The 5,577-nt window shown below is 41.8% G+C and overlaps 1 non-coding gene across 1 annotated transcript; it reads right to left on the bottom strand.

The window, feature by feature from the left end:
• Nucleotides 1-668: 668 nt before the first annotated feature.
• On the bottom strand, nt 669-742 carry Trnat-ugu (transfer RNA threonine (anticodon UGU)). Its single transcript has one exon. It is a non-coding gene; the product is annotated as a tRNA-Thr (tRNA).
• Nucleotides 743-5,577: the final 4,835 nt, after the last annotated feature.

Here is a 5,577-nt window from a genome sequence, read left to right on the forward strand (position 1 = left end):
AACACTAACTTCACTTATTCAGTACTTGCACATACAAGAGCGCGGAGCAAACTGCCTCCAGCCAGAACACATACAGTGTATATACAGCTACAGAACATTCCAGTACAATGATTCTTGACATTTGTGGATACTTCTGCTATGTACTCGAACAAAATATAGAAATTAAAATATTACAGTCCAGCTGTGTTTTTGAACTCATTCAACAGTTTAGCATCATAACCACTACACCACGGTGCTACTCAGCTTCTTCTGTCACAATAGTGTAGCTGGCGCAGCTGTGGACAAATTAGTTTAAAACAAATTTCTTTCAGTTCTAATTTGTGAGCTACAAACATTCAAGCCTTTAATGATGGTTTCTACATTCTGTACATGATTGGCTGTATTGAGGTGAATTTTGATGTGGCGAGATAGCAATTTATGAGAGGTGCTTAAATGCGTGTCCGTTTTCCCCAATGTACAACTCAATGTGCCTTCTAAACGACTTGTCAACTGATGTTAAGTTGATGTAACTATCTGGATAAATAACTAGGTGATGTGTGTTCATAAATTTGCAGAAAGAGAGCAACAGAACGTAAAGAACCTAAAAGAAAATAAATGATGACTAACTGACAACCTCAGCTGCCGACAGGTGTTGCTGTTATACCTAGATGTGGACAGCTGAAAATGTGTGCCCCGACCGGGACTCGAACCCGGGATCTCCTGCTTACATGGCAGACGCTCTATCCATCTGAGCCACCGAGGTGAATAGCGCGACTGCAGGGACTTATCCCTTGCACGCTTTCCGTGAGACTCACATTCCCAACTGTCCACAATTCTACATATGTATTGTACCTTATAGACATTTGCCCACCCAATCATTACTCGCGCACGCTTTGGCGATTCCCGTAAGAGTTTGGGCAACCTGTGCGCATTCGCACAGACGAAGGTCAATGGCTGGGTAGCCTTTAACATTATATATATGAAGACAGTAACTTGTTCTAGAAAGAAGAGTTACTGTTGATGACCGTGCAGCGTTTCCCTGGAATAAATGATGACTAACTGACAACCTCAGCTGCCGACAGGTGTGGCCGTTATACCTCGATGTGGACAGCTGAAAATGTGGGACTCGAACCCAATCTCCCGCTTACATGGCAGACGCTCTATCCATCTGAGCCACCGAGGACACAGGTGAATAGCGAGACTGCAGGGACTTATCCCTTGCACGCTTCCCGTGAGACTCGCATTCCCAACTGTCCACAATTCTACATATGTATTGTACCTTATAGACATAACAGCAAGACCTGTCGGCAGCTGAGGTTGTCAGTTAGTCATCGTTTGTTGAAGGGAGGGATTGACTAAAATCTGTTCCCTGATACGAACATCAGAAACGTTCTGTGCAATTGCATCACGCACCATAGTATCCGAATAAGGGAGTCCACATTCACACGCAAAAGCACAATCCCTAGTAAGGCCTTGCAAAGTTGCAACCCACTCCCGAATAGTTTGACCGGCCGTACGTTTTGTACGAAAGAACGTATACCTTTTTGCAACGACATCGACTGATTCTTTGAAATATGCATCTAAGGCCGACAAAATTTCGTCGTAGGGCAGAGTTGCTACGTCGCGTCGGGGAAACAATTTCACTATCACATGGTAGGTGGACACACCTACACAAGAAAGCAAAAAACGCTGCCGCTCAATACCTTGAATTCTGTAGGCGGCGAGATGGAATCCAAATTGGCGGGACCACTCCGTCCAGCTTTCCAGTGTCGCATAAAAAGGACGAAAAGGTGGTGCAACAGCATGTTGTGGCTGCGGTAGCGGTGGAGCGACGGCTGCCGCATCGTTTTGCATTGCACGTTGACCCTGGATGAGCTGTCCAAGGGCATCCAATAAGGCCTGCGTCTGCTGATTCTGCAAGCGATAAAATTCGGACAGTACATCTGGAGAATGTGGCAAAGCCATGACGCAAGTAAATTAAGCAAGTATAAAGAAGAAGACCGTTTTTACACTCGTCCCCAAACTGTAGTGACTTGGCAAGACAGCCAAGCCACTCGGAGGTAGCCGAAAGGCACGCGTTTAAGCTCATGCAGACTGGCGTGAGGTCTGGAACAGGACAATGTCTTGAGAATTGCAAATAAAGTACGAAGATCTTGGAATACTTAACCTTAATACATAATTGGTGTACATCGCTCTTGACGGTACATTAATAACAATCTCAATATAAACTGGTGATGGCGCCTTGCTAGGTCGTAGCAAATGACATAGCTGAAGGCTATGCTAACTATCGTCTCGGCAAATGAGAGCGTAATTGTCAGTGTAGCATCGCTAGCAAAGTCGGCTGTACAAATGGGGCGAGTGCTCGGAAGTCTCTCTAGACCTGCCGTGTGGTGGCGCTCGGTCTGCAATCACTGACAGTGGCGACACGCGGGTCCGACGTATACTAATGGACCGCAGCCGATTTAAAGGCTACCACCTAGCATGTGTGGTGTCTGGCGGTGACACCACATTGTTGACATGTCAAGCTTATTAAAAAGAGTCTTTGTTTCTTATCAGAACTGCTGTACAGGGATGTGGTACTATATAGTGTCATTAGTTAAGAAGTTCCAATACAAATTATTATACTTTCAAACTTCTAGATTTTTGTTTTTGAGATTCCATTTCTTTCTGTTACATTTATCTTGACGTAAGCCATATTACCATCGTATATATGTTTAACTTTAAGTGATGAGTCTCAATATAGGCTATTTTCATTTGTATACTTATTTTAACTGTTGGTTTTAGATAAAAACGTCTTTAGTGACGAAAATTGGTTCAAATGGCTCTGAGCACTATGGGACTTAACATATATTGTCATCAGTCCCCTAGAACTTAGAACTACTTAAACCTAACTAACCTAAGGACATCACACAACACCCAGGCATCACGAGGTAACTTATACAAAATTATTTATTAATATTGCAATTGATTATTTTAAGGAACCTTAAGTTACTTCTATTGACATGCATTCTCTTTACAGAGGATTGTATCATAATATATCTATCAGGCCTGATGCTCTTGTTTACGATTTACTTGACGATCGTTTGTAATTGTTTCTACACATGTAATGCACTACCATTGTACTTGCCCTTGAGTACTGATAACCTGTTGAATATTCCTTTCTGTGGTCATCGTGGATGATCTTTAATAAGGTATAAACATTTTATAATCAGTTCATAATTTAAGAAATTTCATAACAATGTTTGTCACTTTCATATTCAGTAAGTTTTAATAGATACAAGGCTGTATTAATAACAACATGTCAAATACTGAACTGACACAGAGGTAATATATGGTTTTTTGGAAAATATTTGCTTGTACAATTATATGTACCCTATGCATTACAGTTCGTTTTATGTTCTTATTTACTGTATGCAGTAACCTGAATATTGTTCATAATCGAAGCTGGCTGTATTAATAAAATACATGTAGGCAGCTGCATCTAATTCACTTACTAAAATACGGGCACATCAGCCAAATAAATGAAGAATTTATGTTTCTTCTCATGTATGACAGCTTTTTCTATAACCCTATGGACCAGCTAAGTACTCTCACTGACGACAAGAGACGTTCTAGTGAGTGGGAGTTGGTAGGCTGAGGCGAGTTAATCACATTAGCAGTTAAACGTTCGACCGATACGTAGTGCGATCACTGGCCGGCATCAACAGGTAGAGCAGAGCATGGGCTGCACAGCATCCAGGGGCAGCTCCGCTGTGTGTAGCGGGCCGGCATACCGCGCCGGGCACAGGCGCAGCCGTAATTAAGCCGGCGGTAGCACGCTCTTCCCCAGGGGTCTGTGCTGGGCCCATGATTACTTTCCCTCTGTACACATGGCGGGCGCACGATAAAAGCGAGGGGGCTGCTTGGCAATTTCAAACGATTGTGTGTACTTGTCTGAGTTTGGGGAAGGAAAATATTATTACTCAGAACAGACCTTCTCTTACCTTTATCATCAGCTGCACTGACAAGTAAATTAACTCAGAAAGACTCAGCTCATACAAAAAAAAAATATTTCTCATTTAGGTAAGTTAATTTTCATTTCTGTATGTCACTTGCTGCCAAAGTAAAATTGATTGTTTAAAGCGAATTTAGTAGGCAGGGGACATGGGAAACCGTATTGTTAGTTAAATATCTGAAAATCTCAGTCGCTAAGTTGCGTTGTACCATATTCTAAGATCAAAACGTTTTCTAGAAACGAAGTGTTGGTTGTATTTGAACAGCAAATTACGATTTTTTGTTCATAGACTGGATCTGCTTTAGATGAATTTCATTATAAACAGTTATAAAACATGAACATATTCATCTCCTCAGATAGATGTGGACATTTCGAGAACTGTAGAACTAAGGTTCAAATGGCTCTGAGCACTATGGGACTGCTGAGGTCATCAGTCCCCTAGAGCTTAGAACTACTTAAACCTTACTAACCTAAGGACATCACGCACACCCATGCCCGAGGCAGGATTCGAACCTGTAACCGTAGCGGTCGCGCGGTTCCAGACTGTAGAGCCTAGAACCGCTCGGCCATCCTGTCCGGCCTGTAAAACTAAGAGCGTGAGTTATATACTGTTCTATCAATCTCATTTTAAGCATTAAAAATATGTTCATGTCATTTGATGCCTGTGGTTCAATATTTATCTCTGTAGCTAGATGTGGATACCTTGGATGCTGAGTTTATTAGAGCATGTGTTAACCTGTAACGGCCCAGGTGCGGTCAAACAGACTGCTAGGATTTATTGTTGCTCTATTGTTAGTGTATAGGTGAAGTAGGAGCACACGAAGTTGTCTAGTTGTTTTTTCCTTCACCGGCCGTGGTTTCCTCTGTCAGTAGTCACTGGAAGTAACGTGGACAGATACTACTGCAACGCCTTTCGTGCTAACAGTCCATCAGACCACAACTGAGCCTTTGTGTTATGGATTCGGCATCCATATCTTCGTTTACTCTTCATGTTATAGATCCTTACTTTGAGGATATTGCTTTAAAATGGTTCGAGAATATTTGAGAAAATGATTTTGAATTAGATAGCCACAACTAAAATTAAGGTGAACATAATTCGGAATTGGAACAGTGTGAAAGTGAAGGCGAATTAGTTTCGTCACCTGTGAATTCCTTGAATGAAACAAGTGATCAAAGCTATGAAAACTGTTGAGACCGAAACGGTAATGGTTGTGCAAAAAATATATTTGGTCGAAACAAATATCGCTGGTCATCGAAGATTCTTTTAAAGTGATCCCGTATTCGTCAGATGAATATCATTCATTTGGCAACTATGCGACCACCTGCTCAAGTAGATAACAATCCAGTATTTCGAATTTGCTTATGACTGACGATGTTTTGAGTATCATACACGAGTGGACTAATGAAAAAATAAAGGAAAACCTGAACATGATCGACGTGTTTACTCCACCACCCTCTGATTATGATGCGAAGATTACAGCCTCCATTTCAAATAAACGGGAGTATTTTCCCTGTAATTGTATGTTTGTGGTCCGTCTTATTTTGAATGCAGGTGATTGTCTTATGCAGCGTACTGATTGTCTCACGTTGATTTTGGTTCCAGT

Source organism: Schistocerca nitens, chromosome 10 (assembly GCF_023898315.1).
Source record: "Schistocerca nitens isolate TAMUIC-IGC-003100 chromosome 10, iqSchNite1.1, whole genome shotgun sequence".
Classification (NCBI taxonomy): domain Eukaryota; kingdom Metazoa; phylum Arthropoda; class Insecta; order Orthoptera; family Acrididae; genus Schistocerca; species Schistocerca nitens.